At 46.9% G+C, this 20,754-nt stretch overlaps 1 long non-coding RNA gene across 1 annotated transcript; it reads right to left on the minus strand.

The window, feature by feature from the left end:
- Positions 1 to 1,967: 1,967 nt before the first annotated feature.
- On the minus strand, positions 1,968 to 20,091 carry LOC119235603 (uncharacterized). Its single transcript, XR_005122864.2, has 4 exons — positions 18,952 to 20,091; positions 10,040 to 10,213; positions 2,578 to 2,646; positions 1,968 to 2,201 (listed from the first exon to the last, which is right to left on the minus strand). It is a non-coding gene; the product is annotated as an uncharacterized LOC119235603 (long non-coding RNA).
- Between the last annotated feature and the right edge of the window lie 663 nt (positions 20,092 to 20,754).

The raw sequence follows: 20,754 nt of genomic DNA on the forward strand, positions 1-20,754 counted from the left end.
CCATTTCATTCACTCCTCACAGCAATTATGAATACATCTTATTTATTCCCATTTTACAGATGAGGAAACTGAGGCACATATTGGCATTATGGAGTTGACCTGGGTCCCATAGCTAGTATAGGCTGGGCTGGAAGAGACTGATTTAACCCCAAGGTCCATGTTCTTTTTGATTGTCACTAGAGAGGGGACTTTCAGAAACCTGAGATTTTGAGGCCTCTTGGTTAGGGGAGACAACCCTGGCCTGAGGCCCGGACATCTGGGCCCCACCTCCAGCTCTGCCAGAGACAAGAAATGTGACACCCAGCAAGCAATGCCCTCCTTGGGTTTCTTCATCCGCCAAATGGAGCAACCGTTAAAGATGGCCCCGGGGGAGCTTCCCCCTCCCCAGCAGCTTGGTTCTTGAAGGTACTCTTACCCCCAAGTGATGCAGGATTGGGGCCAGTGAAGCTGGAGAGAAAGTCTTCCTCTTCTTTCATTTCCACAAAACTCCGTCTTGTTTAAATTCTTCCTTGGTACATCACAGGCAGGTCTTTCCCAATGAGTGTGCTGTTCTCCCATGCCCTCCAGGGGAGAGTGGGGCGAGCCCTACCTCTTCCTCTGGACTTCCCCTTTCAGCCTCTGTGCCTGGGGGCCTCAGGGTGGGAGGGAGGCTGGGGACTGTTTTTCTTTCAAACAGTTTGAGATCCCTATCCCCGTGCTTCAGGGTCATCCAAGAATCATCCTGAATCACAGGATCAGACCAATGGGTCATTTGATCCAGAGGCTAAACCAGAGCAGTTGGCAGAGGCATGTTTGTGGGGTCTAGGGCATGATGCGGTGCCCCAGATGCCAGGGCAAAGCCCACTGGGTGTGGCCCACATGCCATGGAAGAAGAGTAGAGTATCCTGGGAACTCCTCGCTCAGAGGCCAGTCTTCGGTCAGGCCCAGACGACTGCTGTGGACAGTCACAGGGCTCTGGGGAGTGGGTGGCCATTAGAAAAAAGGACTGCCCCAGGGGACACAGGGTCTGGAGGGGACTCTATTTTGATGATTCTGTGGGGAAAACATATTGAGGTGCTTTATAAACTCAGAGATGCGATAAACTCTTCCTATTAGGAACTGAGAGTACAACAAATGGGCTGCTGTCGACTAGCGGGTCTGAGTTCAAGACTAGGCTTCTCCACATACCAGCTCTGTTACGTTGGCCAGTGGCCTTTAGTCTCTGCTTCTCAGTTTCCTCATCTGTAAATGAGAGTTAGTAGAGGGAGGATCCCCTAGGCCTTTCTAGCTCTGAAAGTCTAGGGGTCTGGACACCTGTCTGCCCCAACACTCTAACCCTTGTGAAAATGAATGGCAGAGAGGCGGGAGTACGTTTGTCAAGCACATGGCACGTGACAGACCCTCAACAAACACTGTCATTAATATTTTCACCATCGAGGGCTAACACAAGCTGGCTTTGACTGGAGAGCTCCTCTGGATAACCCATGGTTTGTGTATTATCTCTTGCTGCAAAACAGATTTTCCTAAAACACTGCAGCTGCAAACAGGAATAAACATTTATTATCTTACATGATTTGTGAGAGTCAGGAATTCAAGAGCAGCTAAGTTCTGGATCAGTGTCTCTTGGGAGATTGTAGTTGAGATGTTGGCTGGGGCTGCAGTTCAGTTTATCTGAAGGCTCAATGGGAGCTGGACTTCCAAGGTACCTCACACCCACATGGTTGGCATGTTAGTTGGAACCCCCCCAGTTTCTTGGCTTATAGACCCCTTGAGCATCCTGTAACATGGTGGCAGGGTTCCCCAGAGTAGTCATGCTAAAGGAGAAGATAGAAAGGGCAATGTCTTTTACGATCTAGCCTTGAACATCACACACTATCATTTCCAATATTCTATGGGTCACTCAGGCCAAACTTGATACAGTATGGGAGGGAACACACAAGGACATGAATACCAGGAGAAAAACATTATTTTTTTAGAGATTTATTTATTTATGCATACAAGAACTGGGGTACAGGCCAGAGGTACAGGGGGGTGAGAGGATTCACGAGAGACAGAGTGGGGAACAGAACAGGAAGACTGACTGAAATACACTGCTGAGGGGAGCAGCGGGTGAGACAGAAGGGTCTGCTGCGCCATGTGGGTAGCTTCCTGGCCGGGGATTGAACTCGTGCTGCAGAGGCTGTACATAGACTCAAAGTGCTGTGCTTAACCCCTTGCACCACCTAGGAGGCCCCGAGAAAAACATTATTGAGGATTTTCGTGGAGGCTGCCTATCATACTCTGTTCTGAGCATTTAAGAGTTATAGATTTCTTTACTAATATATTAGGTCCATACTGTTACCATTTCCATTTCACAGTCGAGGAAACTGAGTTGCAGGGAGATTAAGCAATTTGCCTAAGGTTACACTACCAGGAAATGGTCTAAGGCATTGTTATGGACTGAATCTGTGTCCCCAAAATCCATTATGTTGAAGCCCTAACTCCAATGTGATGGTATTTAGAGATGGGGCCCTTGGGAGGTAATTAGGGTTAGAAAAGTCGTGAGTTGGGGTCCTGGTGCAATGGCACTAGGGCCCTTAGAGACACAAGAGAACCTACCTTTTCTCTCTCTTCACACACATATGCAGAGAAAAGACCGTGTGTGCACACATGGGAGATGGTGGCTACCTACAAAGCAAAAACAAAGCTCTTAGAATGAAACTTACCAGGCCAGCATCCTGATCTTGGACTTCCCAGTCTCTAGCACTGGGGGAAATAAATTTCTATTGTTTCAATAACACCCTGTGTTGGTTTGTCTCGGCAGCCCAAGCTTACTAAGACAGGCCTTGAACTCAGAGAGTTAAGGATTTGGACTTAGAGGGTTGGCTTACTCACCCTTCCTCTTAAATTTTCCCTCCCTCAACTGCCGCATTAACACTGGCCCTGGCTCATCCTGATCCCTGCCGGGCCCCTGGAAGTAGGGAGACACTCTGCCCTGACTTTGCACCCAGTGGAACTAGGAACACTGGAAAAAGGTACTGAAGAAAGCCTCATTGCAATTCAGTGCCCAGGGGCTCTGTGCTGACCCAGATTTCCTGGTGCTTGTACCCCAGAGAGAGTCTTTGGGGACCAGTTGCCCACCCCACCTGGCTTGCTACTCCCCACCCCCACCAGCTTCAACCTGGGGTTTGCCACACACACCCTTGGGATATCCAGATCATAAACAGTAAGCAGAAGGAAAACAAACTATATTTAAACCTGCAGTTGTTCCATAACCAAAGCCTAAAGACAAGTGACTTGGAGAAAACAGTAGAAACACACACAAAGACCAAGTGTCCATTCCCATAATACTTTAAAGTTTTAAAAACAAGCAAAAGCAACAAAAGGCGATTCCCAAAAGAATAAATGCCAACGCCCCCTCCCCCAAAACAAAAGCAACCAAAACAAAACATTTATCCTCCCTGATTAAAAAAAACTCATTATAACCAGAATAAAATCTGATTTTTCTTGTATCAGACTGACAAAAATTTTAAAAGATAAATAATACCTAAGGTTGGTAAAGGTGTAGGGCAATGGGCATTGCTTCTACTCTTGACCTGGAGGGTGGGGGCACAATTTGTCAAAATCAAAATGTAAAATATTTACACATGTGACTCAACAATTATATTCCAAGGAATCTACCTTACCAAAAGCTGGACAGATGATGGGAAAAAAATAGTTAACTACTTGGATAGGGAGATATACAGTCAGATAGAGACCTTTTTACATACAAGGTTGCTTTTTGTAATATTGTTTGTAGTAGCAAACCTGAGAAACAACCCCAAAGGCCATCAACGGAAGTAACAAATAGTTTGGTCACAGAGGGAATACTATATAAAAATGAAATAAGCAAACATTGGGGCCTCCCCAGTGGCGCAGTGGTTGAGCGCTGGGTTGCGAAGCTGCCCGCAGCCTCTGCAGCGCCGGTTCAATCCCCAGCTGCTCTCCGGCCACCAGAGGAGGGTCCCACATGGCGTGCAGACCTCTCCTGCCGCCCGCTGCTCCCCTCAGCAGTGTACTTCGGTCCTTCTGCCTGCTCTGCTCCCTGCTCTGGCTCTGGTGAATTCTCTCACCCTCCCGCGCTTCTGACTGTACCCAGTGCTTGCATAAATAAATAAATAAATCTTTAAAAAAAAAAAAAAAAAGAAATAAGCAAACATTGCCAGAGGCAACAACAGAGATAAACCTCATAAAGAATGTGGAGCAAAAGAACACATATTTTATGATCCTGTCTATAGAAAGTCAAGATAGCGTTATCCCTGGCTGGGGGGCTGAAAAGGGATGTTGGAACTTGATGGTAATGGGCTGGCTCTTGACCTTGGGGTGGGCTATGCAGACTTACTCTGTGAAAATGCCTCAAACTCTACCTTATGAATTGTCCACTGTTCTGAGTGTCTATTATATTTTAAAAGTTTATTGAAAAACTGGTCCAACCACTATGGAGAGCTGTGTGGGGATTCCTCAACCTACTAAAGATAGAGCTTCCATATGATCCAGCAATTCCACTCCTAGGTATTTACCCAAAGGACACAGAAACATCAATTCCAAAGAGCACCTGCACCCCTATGTGTATACCAGCACTGTTTACAATAGCTAAGCTTTGGAAACAACCCCAATGCCCAAAAACAGATGACTGGATCAAGAAGATGTGGTACATATACACCATGGAATATTACTCAGCCTTCAAAAAAGATAAACACATGCAATTTGCAGCAACATGGATGGAGCTGGAAGGGATCATGCTCAGCGAAATAAGCCAGAAAGAAAAAGAAAAGTACCGGATGGTCTCACTCATAGCAGGAATCTAGAAAACTTAAATAAGGGACCAGGAAAAAGAATAACTATAAGAAAGAAAAAATCAAAATCAACAAACAACTATGAACCAGAGATACACTATGGGGGGGGGGACGGGGAAAGGAGGGTTTGGGGTCAAAATAAGGGGGTTGCAATTGTATGGGGAATATAAAAATAAAATTAAAAAAGAAAAAGAAAAATAGTGATTAAAAAAAAAAGTTTACTGAAACAAAAGCATACCCCAATAAGCATTCCAATTAGCCACACATAAAGAAAATATATACATAAATATTCCTTCAATTTGAAAAACCTGACATTGAGCTTTCTGTATTGAGTACCCACATGAGATAAAAATAATCGATTGTTAGGAGCAAACAGAAAACTACACACTATTTATTGTGTAATCCCATTGACAAATATATGTCTGTCTGTCTGTAAACCTACATATCCAAACTGTTGTATAAGCACAGAAAATGGCTGGGAAGGAATCCTTACTTTAAAAAAGGTCACTTTTTTAAAAAAGTCACTTTTTAAAAAAAGTGGATTAGAACTCAAGGAACTGGGACTCTTTACGGAAGACTTTCCACTGTTACTGGAAATGGCCGAATTCTACAGCCCGTCACTGCAAATGCCAATGAGCAGAGACATGAATTTAATCTATAAAAAGCACTTTATTTTTCACATTGCCGGCAATCTGAGAGAACAGCGGACATACCCTCTTGAAGAAACTATTCTTCTATCTTATCTCAAGTTGGCCTTTTTATAATGAATTAAACAGACAGTTGATTATAAGTAAGTCTTCCACTAGAACAGTTAGTCATTGTTGATGTTTCTGGTACTTGTTACATTCAGTCCCTAGAATTTGTCATCAGCTTCCCAGTTATCTTGACCTTGGTACAAGGCCTGGTGAGCTTGGCTAATTCCTGATAGTGTCAATGTCCAATACTCATTGAAGCATTATCAGGGCAGGAATCTCAGTTCAAAGCAAGCATTTTAGTCTAAAGGAAACAGGTCATTAGTTTATGTGCAGCCTACGCTAGGTATGAATGTGCAGACTCTGTATTAGCTGTGGTTCCCTTCCCTTCCTCCCTAGCTCCTTTCACCAGCAGGATTTTTGTTCTACAGCTGAACAGAGTTGGGCCCTGGCCAGCAAGCCAGAGGGGACTTAGGATCAGGGTTTCTGGAAACACTGTGAGAGGGAAGTAATCTCAAAACCCCCTAGAACAGCCAGGTCAAGGTCTGGAGGTGAGAGGACAGGGGAAGTATCCCTGTTCTCGGGGGCCTCAGTAAGGGGGGGTGCACCAAAGGAGAGGGACACAGTCCTACCTAGGGTCCCCCATTTAATTTTCACAATCCTATGAGGTAGGTATGATTATCTCCATCTCTAGATCAGGATTCCAAGATTAAGCAATTTTCCCAAGGCCACACAAGTGGCAAACAGAACAATGGGCCCTTGAACCCCAAGTTAAGAAATGTCTGAACCTCAAGTTAGAAGATGGGCCTTGGACTGGAGAGGGAGTGAAGAAGGCAGAGAAGAGGAGGCATCACTAGGCAAAGACTCAAAAACCCAGTCCAGGGTCTTTACAAAGCTCAGAACCTCAGAAGCCCCCAACCTACCAGGAATTATAAAAGTAGCTTCTGGCCAGTGCCAGCAGCTGTGCCACACAGCTGGGGGCCAGAGTTCAACCACTAAATCTGGCTCCAGGGTCCGCTCTGTTAACTCAGCACTGACACCTCAGGCTAGCTCCAGCTGTTGGCAACCTGGAGGTTGGCACCACCCAAAATAGATCTCAGGAGTGAAGTCTGGTCATTCTCCTGCTCCTTTGCATACAGTCACCCCTGACCCCCCTAATTCCTTCTCCACCTGTCACTGTCCCAGCCCCTGGGTTCTGAGTCATGCAGGACAGGAAGTCTTGCTAGTGGGAAGAAGAAAAGGGTGGGGCAGTGGGGTTATGGCGGCTGGAACAGCTTGGGTCCTGGGTTCAAGTCCCTGAAATTTGAGCCAGATGTGACCTGGCTGATGGTCCTAAACAGCTTAAAATAAACTAATTTACCGAGTGTTGGGGTTGGGCAGCCATCCGTGGTTGGCATCATACTGTTGAGTTTTATTCAGTCGTTACACTTGAAAGCTGTTTCCATTTTACAGAAAAAGAAACTGCGGCTCAGAGGGAAAGTAACTTGCCCAAGGTCACCCACAGCTTGGAATCCGGAACCAAGGAAGAACTTGATCTTGACTCTAACCCTGTTATATACTGTCTATGTGATCTTGGGCAAGTTATTTTTACCTCAATTATAATGATGACATCGAATTAATAGCCAACTTACAAAAGTATCATGAGGATTTTAAAAGGTAATGTTAAAAGTCAGCCTATCAGGCACATAGAAGATAATTTAATTTCCTGACCAATAAGAGGGTTTACTTCCTAAGATCAGTGGTGCTAGAGAGATTTTAACCTCTCAGGTCTTCCTGACAGACGTATTTCTGTTTCATTTTAACCTGAGACGCATGTGGAGTGGGCTGTTTAGGAGAAAGTATAAAAAACCGGGCTACGGAGAGTCGCCTCAATCTGGGGGTGGGGGGGTCAGATCAGGTCTAATCCTGGGCAGGCCTCCAGACCTTGCTCTCAGAGGATGTTCCAACAGTGTGCTTGGGCACCTTAGATGATAAACAGGTTGTCACCCTCTGAGTCCCAAGTGAACCGGATAAATCCTGGCAAAGCAGAGAAGAAAGGAGGAGGCGCATCTATAAATACTCAGTGACTCAGGTTCAGTTCAGTGTCCCGTTGAAAGAACCACTTGTGTTTATGGCTCTGTTGCTGAGGGGAGGTGTTCCAACTCAGGGAGGAAGATCTGGGCCACCCTGAGATCTTAGCCCTCCTGATTTGCTCTACTGGGGCAAGTTTGGGATCCGGGGGCAGGCCCGCCATGGCTTGGTTTAACGTCCAATCCATTATGGGGCTCTGAGAAAAATGCTCACCTCCCTGGGTTTCCTGTCACCCAGGAAATGAAAAATGGTGCCAGATGGGCTGTGAGTTAGGATGGCCTAGTGGTCGGGCACACTGAGTTTGGGTGTGAGAAAAACGTGGGCTCAATCCTTCTTTTACCCCTTAACTACTTTTGTTACTTTAAGTTTGTCATGTCACTAATTTGAATCTGATTCCTGAATTGGAAAATTATAAACTCCTTCTTAGTATTGTCATGAGGATGGAAGAGGAGAGCATAGAGAGGGCACTTAGCACAATAACCACCATGTAGGAAATCTCAATTAGCGGCTAGTATGATGATTACAAATTAAGTATCTGCTTAAAATATTTTAAAAAGGGGATAACTGGGGATTTGTTTCCCCCAGAGAAATATTTAGGGAGCCATCGGTTACCCTAAGTCTTTACCATCTCTCTGCTTCCCACTTATGAAGAAACAAGATAGAAAGAAAACAAGAGTTTCTCAAGACTAGCAGGCACAGGCAAGGCACAGCCATTAATCAAACACCTACTGTGGGCCACTTGCTGTCACTTGCATCACTTCATTTCACTCCCCAAGCACCGACAAGAGAGAATTCCCCTTCGAAATCAGGGAACCAAGGCCCAGGGAAGTTAACTGAAAGGCAGAGCTGGGCTTTGGGTCCAGGTCTATACACCTGCAAAATTCTTGCTGTGTATTGTCCACTGCAACGCAGTGCCACAGACTGCCCCTCTGGTCTAGGGAAGTTGCCGATGAAGGGCCAGAAATGTGAGCATGAGGAAGGATCAAGGAACTTAGCAACCAGCTGGCAGTAAAATTGGAGATAGGTTGCTGGTTGAAGACAACATATGACTTTGAAGTGACTTCTCTGTGGGGTCAACCAGCAAACAGATGGAAAAGTACAGCTCAACTTGGAAGAAAGATCAGCATGGGGTGGAAGGAAAAGCCCTTTGCTCAAGACCGTCTGAAATGACTTCTGAACTTTCAACTGCTCAAGTTCCTCTTCTGGCTGGTTTTGAATGTCTTGTCTATAGCACCCACCTCAGGGCCTTTGCACATGCTTTGTGCTGAGCTCTAGGTCATAAGGGTAGGTCAGGGGTCCCTAAGGCCCCCCTCTACCTTCCACATTGCTCAATGTCATAAGTTGATTTGTCTCTACTGGCAGATACTCTACTGGCAGATTTGTCTCTACTGGCAGGTCCCCAACTGGGGGACCCTGTTTGCTTGGACCTTGGGTCCCCGAAGGACAGTGCTGTGTGCCCTTACGGGCCAGAGAATTTGACAGCCTGGAGAAGGACCTCACGCAGGAATTTCGCACCTTCCCAGATCTAGACTAGACTAGACCTAGACTGCAGGTGGGGCTGCTGGCAGGAGAGGGGCCGGGTGCTGCCTGCGGGGAAGGGCTGCTCCCACAGAGAGGGAGGGTCCCCTCTCCGGCCCTCAGCCACCTGTTCTCCAGCCCCACCCTCCTACCTCTGCACCTCATCTGTGGAATGCTAAGCCAGGAGCTGGTGGGGCTGGCTGGGTATTAATAACAGCTCTGACACTCATGTTGATTGGAAGGGCATTCCTCCTGGCAGCCCCGTTTGAGTGTCTTTTCGGCCCATCCCTCCCAGCTGCTCATGCTTGTGAGGATGATAACCATGACTGCAGCCGCACTGTTTTGAGTGTTGGAGGGTGTCAGGTCACGGTGCCAAAAGCATCCCCCATGATGTCCTGTTCAACACCTTCAGGTATGTTTAGTGTCTCCATCTTACATACAGGGAAACTGAGGCTCGTGAGAGGTCAAGTAACTTGCCCCAGGTCACACAGCGAGCAAGTGGCTGGAACGAGAACCCTCATCCCACCTGCCAGCAGCACGCCTCCCGAAGGGCACCCCGCTCCAACACTGTGGCCCAGTTTCTTTAACTTCCGGGAACAGTGTGGACTGGAACAGCATGGAGGAGGGGGTAAGCTTCCAGGAAGCCGCCTTTCCCATGGAGGGCAGGACTGGGCTGCTTGGCCAGTCCATTACAGCCCCAGGGGTCAGGGCCAGAGCCAGCCTGAGAGAGGGAGAGAGGGGCCCTCCTGGACTTTTGAAGTAGGGAATTGGGTGGCGGGAGCACTGTTCCTAACTGAGAAGCAGGGCCCTACTCTGAGCAGGCTTCAATCACAATTCTCTTCTTTTTCTGGGTCTCAGTCCCTCACTCCTCTTCACTCCTTCCAGGTGCTTGACTACTGTGGCCTTCCCAGAGACAGGGTCAGTCACAGGGAGAGGAGACCAAGGACCCATTTGTCCAGGACTCACAGTCACAAAGGCCTTGATCTAGGCTTCCAACATCTGGAGAGGCAGTGTGGCGCAGTGGTTAAGCTTGCGGCCTCTGGAGATAGGCTGCAGCTGGGCCTCCTTCCCGGGTTTGCCACTTCAGGCTTTGTAGCTTTGCTAAAGGTCCTTAAGCAGTCTGTGCCTCAGTTTCCCCACCTGTAAAATAGGAACAAATGCCTTCTTCATAGGGTTGTTGTGAAAATTGAAGGAGTTATAAAGTATGTATTTCTGTGAGTGGAAAGCCTGGTGTAAAATCACTGTCAGTTCACTTAGTGTCAGCAGCTACCCCCAAATGATGTCACATACAGAATGATAAGAGAGTCATCAAGGAAACTTTAAAAAATTATCTCCTATAGTTATAATCCCACCATCTAACATAACGAATTCACTCCATTTTCTTGGGATATTCTCTCTGAAGGATGCACCCTTCAGCAATGGATAAACCATAACCGGGCCATGGAGTCTTAGTGAATCATAAAGCAGATTCCAACCTAGGAATTGACCGCAATGGGGATGTGAGCCCCTTCACTCAAGAAGACAGGGTATCCTCTCTCTGTGAAGGCCACTGGGAAGCCACACAAGGAGAAGGCTTCTTGGTGGCTCAGTCTGGGTTCCCCAGAAAGCAGAGTTGTTGAGATGTAGAGACAGGGCCCTTGGATCTTCAGCTTAACATACTTCCTCAACTCTGAGACCTTGAGGAAAACTGATTTCCGTCCAGCCTTCCTTGAGGATGCGTTCTCGCCAACACGAACTCCCCAAACCCTGGGGTCCTTCGCAATATCCCACCTGCCCTTCTGTTTTCTACGTACCCCCATCTCCACACCACCACCTAGTCCAGACCATCCTCCTCCCCAATGGCCTTCTCCATGTCCCTCTTCCCCACCCCCGGTCGAATCCCCACCTGGCAGCTAAGTGAACCTGGAACCTGGAAATCTGATCATGTTTAAGATCTCTACTTAAATTCCTTTGTGATGAAAGAACAACGCATAAACAAAATGTAGTATTTGCACACAATGGAAGTTCATTCAACCTTAACAATGAAGAAATTCTGACACATGTTACAACAGTAGCTGAACCTTCAAGACCTGAGGCTAAGTGAAAAACATCAGGCACAGGAGGATAAACACCCTTTGGTCTGCTCAGAGGAGGTCCTAGAATAGTTAGATTCCTAGAGACAGAAATAGACCTGTGGTTGCCAGGGGCAGGGGAGAAGGAACAGGGAGTTATTGTTTAACGGGTATAGAGTTTCAGTTTGAGATAAGGAAGTTCTGAAGATGGCTGCAAACACCGTGAACGGACTTCATGCCACTGTACAATGTACACTTACAAATGAAAAAAGCTGTATTTTTTTTTAAGATTTTTATTTATTTATTTTATTTATTTATACAAGCACTGGGTACAGTCAGAAGCGCGGAAGGGTGAGAGAATTCACCAGAGCCAGAGCGGGGAGCAGAGCAGGCAGAAGGACCGAAGCACACTGCTGAGGGGAGCAGCGGGCGGCAGGAGAGGTCTGCGCACCATGTGGGACCCTCGCCCGTTGGCCGGGGAGCAGCCGGGGATCGAACCGGCGCTGCAGAGGCTGCGGGCAGCTTCCCAACCCAGCGCTCAACTGCTATGCCACGGGGGAGGCCCAAAAGCTGTATTTTTAAAAGATAAAGTTGCATGATAACCGCTGGTAAGATCCAACTGTGCGTCATTAAAACCCACCTGCATATACTCTACATTAAGTTCACCACTGGGGAGTCCAACCCCTTCCTCCATGCAACCGACTCCTTTGACTCAGTTTACACCCTCGTCTTACTCCTTTCCCTTCTAGGAACCACTAATTGGTGTTAATGGATAAAATAAACTGATATATTTTCTGTTATGTTAAATTTTGTATTTTACCAGTTTTTTAAAAGTTTGATGACATGACTTTTACCTCAAAATCCATCACATAGTCTACACAACCCTCAAGTTCCAGCCTTACCTTGTGTTGGGATTTTAAGTCTGATCATCACACCTCAAATGGGAGTCAAGACAGATAGAGAGATAAAGATATTGGCCTTTCCGATGGAAAATGACAGACTGGAGGCCACTGGATCTAACCCCCATGGAGCTGACAGCTTCTGCCCTTGCCGATTTCACCCAAGTCCTGATTGAAACTTCCATCTCAATTCACGGAGAAGCTGAGATGCCTCCCCTTAGTGCCCCTCCCTCCACCGCTCACTTGGCTAATGGCCACTCACCAGTTTGATTCTTAGCAGAAAGGTCACCTGCTCAGAGCACCTTTCCATGTCCCCTGCTACCTCCTCTCCCGGCCCACTGACCAGTCTCGTGGCCACTAGAGCTGCTTCCTCATAGCCTTGCCACGGCTGTATTTGTGTGTCTCTTTCCAAGGTTATCGGGGACAAAGTAAGAAGGCCAACTCCGTGAGCGTCCTGTGCGTGTGGCCACATCCCCAGAGTCTGTCAGGGTGCCTCGCTCTCATGCTTTTACTCACTGGGGAAGATTCTCTTCCCCAGCACCGCTCCCAGAGAGAGTTTACATGTTGTTGGAAGGAAAACATGAGTAAGGTTTTGGGGGCAGGGGGTGGGAAGGGGGTATATTATTCATGCCACACTGGATAGGCTGGTCTTTCTGCTTTGCCATGTGGGGTCTGCAGGTTTGTCCAGGGCCAAACTGCTCAGGACTGTGAAGAAGTTACCTGGTTTCCTGGGCCTCCTCTTTTGCCCTTTCCTTGACAGCACTCAGCCCCAACTCTAAATAGCCATTTATCAAATATTCAAAGAATGTCAGTGTGGAGTGTCCAAGAGTCTTAATTTAAATACCACCTCCTCTGAAAAGCTTTCTCTGGTCCCCCACTCCATCTTCAATACAGGGTCCCCTTCTCTGCGATCATGTAACTCCCTTCTGGCATTGATGATACTGTACTCCCTGCCTAGGGAGTGTCTTCCTGTGCAGTTTACGAGGTCAAGGAACTGTCTTTGTCTGCTTTTCACCAGTATCTAGTATAGTTTCTTGCACACAGTAGGTACTCACTAAACAGCTGCTGAGTTCATGAATCAAGAGCCCCCCATGTGCCAGCGCAAGTTGATCTTCAGGAGGGGTATGTGTAGGAGTTAACCGCCCCCCAACTTCCATATTTAAATCAGTCAGCAAACCCCATTCTCCAGGACATGGAGCCTGGCCAAGGAACGGCCTGTGAGTCCAGCTGAATCAAGCAGATCCAAAAAGATTCAGTTCAAGGACTGTCATTTGAGGAACAGAAACAACCTTTTTGTGGGAACCAGACTCATAAGGCTAAGTGCCCAGGCCAGTGCTGACCTGGGCCCCGGAGAGGGACCAGCATTAAGATGAACTCAGCAGGGTGAAGGTAGAACAGAGGAAGCCAAGTCTTTGAGGATTTGCAAGCTGCTGGATCAAACCTCTTCTGAAGACAGTCCTCTCATCTCTGTACTTCCCCGGCACAGGTGCCAACCATCCCCTCGAAGTTGAGTTTGAACTGGTTTCTGCCCTTGGAATGTGAAGTTTCCAGAAGAGGAGAGGTCAGAGGTAGCTCAAGCTTCAACAAATCGGTACCTGCTGGGAGCTGCGTGCAGCCTAACTTCCAGATGCTGTGTGGCTTGTTTGCAGCCTCAGCTCCTCACCCACCATGGTGGTCCCCGGGAACACCCCTCACCCAGCTCTTGGTGCCAGGGCAGGGGGTGTGGAGCTGGGTCTCAACTGCCAGTTGCTGTGAATGTTCTTAATCCTCATGGAGACCACTAGGACCCACCCAAGGACGAAAAAACTGAAGTTGTGCCTGGCACATGACCTTCTTGGCCCCCTAAATCACTTGTCTGGGGGCAGGGTCAGAAATGTTTCAATCTTCCAGGTCCAGCACAGCAGAGGTGTAAGGAACAGAAACAACATTTCTGTGGGAAATGAACTTGTAAGAAGAATCAGGGTCAGAGCTAGGAGGGTCAGGTTCTTAGAGAGGAATGCTGGTCCTACCCTTCCTTGTACAATGGGGAGATGGAGATCAGGGCAGGGAGACTTGTTCAAGGTGACACAGCATGTTCATGTCAGAGCTGGGTCTCTTCATGAAGGAGTCTCTCGATCAGTCTCTCCCAGCAGAGATGGGGTTGGGGATCCCCCAACTTGGGCAGAAGGGAGGGAATACTGATGGGGATTCTCCCTATAATAACAAGGTAGGAGCTGTGCCCCCAAATAGTCAGTCCTGGTCAGGCCTAGTCAGTCACCCTCAAGAATCTGGTAACAGTCTGACACTGCTTTATGGCTGGTCCAGGGTGAAGTGACTTCAAAGTACATTAGGTCCCTGACAAAGCATCAGTGATGCGCCTGGATTTTCTACAGAGGAGGCATTTGGGGCCAGCAATCTGGAAGGAAAGGGGACTAAAAGACTCACCTTGAAGCTATATTTGCATAGCAAGTCTCCAGTTGCTGCTTACAGGGGATTTCTCAATTGCTACACTATTGACATTTGGGACTGGCTAGTTCTTAATTGTTGGGGCCTGTCCTGTGATTTGTAGGATGTTTAGCAGGATCCAAGGTCTCTAGCCACTAGATGTCTGTAGCTTCTACTCTCTCAGTTGTGATCATCAAAAATGTGTCCAGACATAGACAAATACCCCCTGAAAGGCAAATCGCCCCATTTAACTCTATGGCTGAGAGAACCTGATGGCTATTCATCTAAAAGAAGAGAGGAGATAAAAATAGAAGGAGCCATCCCGTTCTACAAGAAAAGGAAATCATCAAAAAGATGGCCAGGTTTGGGCATAACTTCAATCCCGACCTTACCTTCCACCTTCCCTTCCTTGACCACTGCAAGGAAAATGGAGTGGCTTGGGTTTTTTCACCTTCCCACTATGAGCCTCTACGGATGCCACCTGCAGCCTTGTTTTCCTCCTAGGTTTCGGTGCCCACACACGAGAATGTGTTATTGCAAAAAGCACTTGGGATTGCGAGCACAGGGCACATGGGCCTATGGTTACGGACACCCGGGCAGACAAGTGTGGGCTAAAGGGGAGACTCACAGGGGCTAAGAGGCTCAGTTGCCGCCTGCCTGCCTTCCTGCCTATGTGTCTGGTCCCCTGATTCAGCATTAAAGGTATGCTAGAAATACTGAAGGCTCCAAAATTCTCTTTCCGTCTGCCTGAATCAACAATGAACCTGCCCGGCCTGGGATGGTTGCACAACCACCATTTTTTTCTCTTTCATGGCTCCCATGCCTACTTAGAAAAAAACAAATCAACTATCCAGGAAAAGAATTAACTTATATTAAAGTGCCACATGCAATATAACAATAGTAACTAAAGGTCAAACACAGCATTACACACTTGAGCAGTGAGCATTTCATTGTAGATAAACTTTCTCTCAAGAAGGTGAACTTTAAAAAAAAACAGATTTTGTCATCAGGCCTGGGTTCAAGTCTCAATGCAGACATTTCCTAACTAGGTGATTTTAGACAAGTCCACTCATATTCTAGAAGATCCATGTCCTCTGTTGCAAAAGGGGAGTAATAATTATACTATGTATGTATGTATAATGTATGTGTAATAGTATGCTACTAGACATTAGCAATAGCATGCCATTAGACTAACAGTATATGTAATACTATTCTCAGGATAACTGCACATTAAATGAGATATGTAAAAACAGCACTTTGCACAATACCTGGCACAGCAGGTAAGGAGGATATTACCTATTGTTTATTTACACTGATATTACCCTGTTTATATTTACTTATCTATATAGGTGAAACTTCTTGCTGATCTGTTGCCTGGGGACTCATTCTGGCTAGAGGCAACCCCATTGCCTTTTCCCATATAGCCCCTTTGTTCAGATAGGAAAAATAACGTCCAGAAAACACAGCAATTTAAGGGTCTTGGGACCTGTAGTCTTGGCTCCACCTGTGATTTATTAGGAACTTCAATTGCTGAGTCCCTCTTAGTCTTGGTTTCCTCAACTGTAAAATAATATACTAATGCTATCCACTTTGTAGGGTTCTTGTGAGATTTATAACGAACGAGATGATAGATAGGTCCGGAATTCAGATCTGCCTCAGGTTGGAGCAGCAGCTGCACTAACAGAACCTGCCACCAGGAGTCAGTAATGCCATACCTAAGATCCCACCCACAGCCGATAGTTTTGGAGCAGTGTTATCTAAGGTTATATTATGGAAAACTCAAACATACTTAAGAGTATGAGGCCCATATTTCCCGCACCAAGTTTCAATATTTTGCCATTTTTTTCTCTCCTTTTTGTTTGCTGTGTTGCTTGTGGAATACTTTAAAGCATATTCCAGACCCCATAGCATTTTATCCACATCAGTGTGCAGTGTTAACTGAAAAGTTTTTATTTCCACAGTAGTAACTATGTGGTTACTACTTTCTACATCATCATCACACCTAGCAAAAAAGAACAGTATTTCCTTTATTTAATCTATGAGTTCATGTTCAAATTTCCCTGACTGTACCAACGATTTCTTAACAAGTGGCTTATTTGAATTAGCATCCTAATAAGCCTTTTGAATTTGATAAATATCTTGAGTTTTATGCTTTAACATTCTACATTCCCTTATTTTCATATTCCATGAATTTATTGCAGAAACCAGGTAACTCGTCTGTAGAATGTACCACATTTTTATTTTGGCTGATTGTGCTGTTTCTCTAGTCCCCATATTTTTAGTACACTGGTAATTAAACCTTGGCTTGGTTAGGTTTTTTTTCTTTTTTTCAGGCAAGAATATTTCATAAAGTGCACTATCTTGCCCTCTTAGTGACTGTAGGACTAAGTGACTTAGCGACTAGTCAGTGGGTTTAGGCTCTCCTGTCAGCCTCACCTCTCCACCACAAAGTAGCCCAACTTTTCACCCAATTTCATGGTCCGTTTCATGTTCATTATTTCACTAAGGTTTACGAGATCATGTTTTTCTCATTCTCTCATTTCCTCTGCATTTTTTAGAAATATTTTTCTTTTACTTTCTACTATGTGGTTACCTGGAATATAATTCATCAAGGTAAGGCCATAACAATGTTTGATTATTTCCCTTCACTTAAGAAAGTTCAGTGTAGTTGATTCCCTATAAAACTCCATTAGTAATAAATGTGTTGCTTTCTAATCAATTAATGGATTTGTATACATTTTATGTGTTGTAATCTACTGAAGTCATTATTTTTCTTTTTCATGTTAAATTTTTTTCCATTTTGGCCAGTGGGGTCCCTGTGTATTGGTTCTTCAGTCAACTTCACAGGACCCAAATAGCCACATCCTGGCTTCCAGGCACAAGATGGCTGAGGTTCATCTTTCCTGCTCCACATCTGAAAACAGGCACTTATCCAAGGAATCTTGATTTTGATTCTTTGAATTAGAAAATGGTATTTAGAAATCAAATCTGTGTACTGGAGGTGCTCATTACTACTGGATTGGCCATTGCCTTGAGGCCTTTTCAGGAGACAGGCAGAAAAGGCATTTTTAAGAGACAAATTGATACCTCATACCACTATTTAATTCAGATCTAAGATTATCCTAAGCTTCTTTAATACTTGTAACGTTTCCTCATATTAATGTATATTTATATCTTGGTTTCTGTATTAATGAACATAATTATCCTAATATATATCTATTACAGTTCCAAAATAGCAACATAAATATCACAACCAACAGTAAGACTCATGTATGCGATTTAATACTTCCATGCTGTCTTAATTGTTCTTAGATTATATCCCATCAGAGAGATCTAGTCAAAATACTTTCAAAGAACCTTGAAATTATTTTCTCTGTGTAGTAATTCCAGCAATCTATCATACAAATGGCTGATTTATTTCCATTTATTTTTAATTTTTATGGACAGCTTTATTCTTATTGACTTTTGTTCCATAAATATTTAAAACACAAGATTCCAAAACAGTAACTATAAAGTACATTCATAGAAGTCTCATTTTCAGTCCTATCTAGCCCACAAAACCATTTTTAGAAGCTTGGCTTATTGTTCCACTATCTTTAAAATATGTGATTAAGGGGGCCGCCCTGGTGGTGCAAGGGGTTAAGTCTTGGGACTATGAAGCGGAAGCTGTCTGCAGCCACTATAGCATGAGTTCAATCCCTGGACAGGCAGGTGACCCACATTGGGCAGCAGACCTCTCCTGCCTCGCCTGCTGCCTCGCCTACATTTCAGCGTTACCACATGGGCCCCTTTTCCAAGCCCCAGCAATGTGTTCACAGGACCATTCTGTAATCTTTTCCATACGGAGGTCACTCCAAATTATTTAAGATTCAGGCTCCACAATACGCACTCAGATTCAGGCTTGAATACGCACTCCCCTGGTGTTAATCCTGGTGTTAAATTCAAGCTGCTCCCCTCAGCAGCGTATTTCAATAGATCCGCCTGTTCTGCTCCCCATTCTGTCTCTGGTGAATCCTTTCACCCCCACACCTCTGACCTCCACCCCAGCTCTTGTATGCATAAATAAATCTTTTTTTAAAATGTGATTAATGTATATTTATATCTCCCTAACACTTACACAGAAACCAGCACACTCTAAGCACTATTATGCACCTTACTAATTTTACTTAACAATGTATATGGCTGTCAACTCTATCTTAGTGTATGCTTATTAATGTAAGATTAATTAATTCAACATCTTTCAGCTGCATAGCACTCATCCTATACTTGCACTATAATTTAGCCAGTTCTCTCTTGATGTGAACAGTTTCCAATCTTTTACTATGCTTACAGGGTTTTTTTTGGATTTTCCAATATATCTCTAAGATGGATTCCTAGAAGTTTAGGATTTGACCTAGGACCTACTGAGTGAAGAAAATATATATATAATGTGGCTATATATTGCCAAATTTCCTTGATTAAAGTCACATGATTGAAAATGCTACCCCGGGGTGTATTTGGATACCTTATCAGCTTGAGGAGGCTGCAGAGATGAATCACAGACAAGGTTCCTGGAACTCTCAGTCCAGTGGGATAAGCCTACAGGCAAACAAATAATGATAATACTACAATAAGCAGGGGCAGATTTACCTTGATGTTAAAGGAAGTTTACATTTCAGCGTTACCACATGGGCCCCTTTTCCAAGCCCCAGCAATGTGTTCACAGGACCATTCTGTAATCTTTTCCGTACGGAGGTCACTCCAAATTATTTAAGATTCAGGCTCCACAAGACATGAACATCTACTTCACAGACTTTACAGTCTTTGGAAGCGGGGTATGGGCAGGGGAGGAGTTCAAGTCTGTTTTGTTGCCAGCTTGAGAAAAGGGATTCTGAAGAGATTTAATGGCTGAGAGAGGCAAAAAGAAAAGGCTCCTTAGACCAAAAGAGATATATACCCCTCCTCTGATCTGACCAATTACCCACACCAGTGGCTCAGAGCCTTCCATACTTTCCCTCTACTTTAAAGGGCAGAAACCAAGTCTTGGCTGGAGTCAGTATGCCCAGCAGACGGCTGGTAGGTGGCACTCAGGGAAAAAGTCTTAATAGATTACAGAGCAAGCCTTTTGGTGGTTGTGGTGGTGGTGGGGTGGAGGATTAACACCAGGGGAGTGCGTATTCAAGGCAGGCGCCCCCCAAAACAGACACGTTTCCATCAAATCTGGCAGTGGTCTGCTTCCTCACCTGCAAAAACAGGGCTAGTGAAAAAGCCTGTCGCTGTGCAGTATGGCTAGAATTTGGGGTGATAATTGATGTACAGTCTAACCCACAGACTCTTGGGAGAAGATCCATAAAGGGGGTCAAAAAATAAAACGGCTATCTTGTTGCCCTTGGCGTTGGAGAGCAGTGCCGGGGAGTCCCTGTACCCCGAGCCTGCACCGCACTGGGAGGTGGAACAACCCCTTTACTGACAAATAGCAGGTGCACAATAAATCAGCGAAGGGGGAAGGGACGTTCCTAGCGGAGGTTTACAGACCCGCACAACTACGTGAATAAGCGGTTGCGCGGGCCTCTGAGTAACTAGCGCCCGGGGCGGCCGTCGGGTAAAAGCTGCGGGTAACCGACTGGCGGGTGTCTGGAGACCCCAAGACTCGGCTGACCGCGTCGCCCCGACGTCTCCGCTGTGTACCCCGGCTGGGCCGGCTCGGATGCCGCCTGGGGCGTAAGGGCCGGTCCCCAACCCGGCGAGGAGCCCGCGGTGCCGGCGGCCAGGGCCGGGCGCCGCCGCCCCGTCTTCCCCGCGCCGGGTGGAGCCCCCCGACTCCCCGCGGCCGCGGCCCGGGAACAAAGCGGCGCCGGCTTCTTTAAGGGAGATACCACCGCGCCGCGGGGCAGGGGACGGCGCCTTCCAGATGGTCGCCCCAGCCCCGCGCCGCCGCCGCCCCGGCACCCGCCCCGCCGGCAGACAGGGCTCCGCGGCGCCGACAAAAGGTGCAGCCCCGGTGCCGGCGCGGCGGCCGCCAGGCCTCCCCGCGCGCGCCCCGCCTCCCCGCCCGCCCGCCCGCCGGCCGAGGAGCTCCGCGTCCCGCGGGCACCCCAGGCCCGCGCCGAGGACGATGCGGCGGGCGTTCCACCCCGCCGGCCTCCGCACACCTGCCCGCCGCAGGGTAGGCAGGAGGGGGGCCCCGCGGGGGAGGGGGGACCGCGCCGGGCGCGCGCACCCCCGGCTCGGACCGGCTGCCTCAGACCCTCCCCGGGTCGCGGGCCGAGCGCGTCCGCCGCGGCTGGAGGGCGACGGCGCCCTGGGCGTGGGGTGGCCGCCCCGCTCC

Source organism: Talpa occidentalis, unplaced genomic scaffold (assembly GCF_014898055.3).
Source record: "Talpa occidentalis isolate TD23 unplaced genomic scaffold, MPIMG_talOcc4v2.1 talOcc4.9, whole genome shotgun sequence".
Lineage (NCBI taxonomy): Eukaryota > Metazoa > Chordata > Mammalia > Eulipotyphla > Talpidae > Talpa > Talpa occidentalis.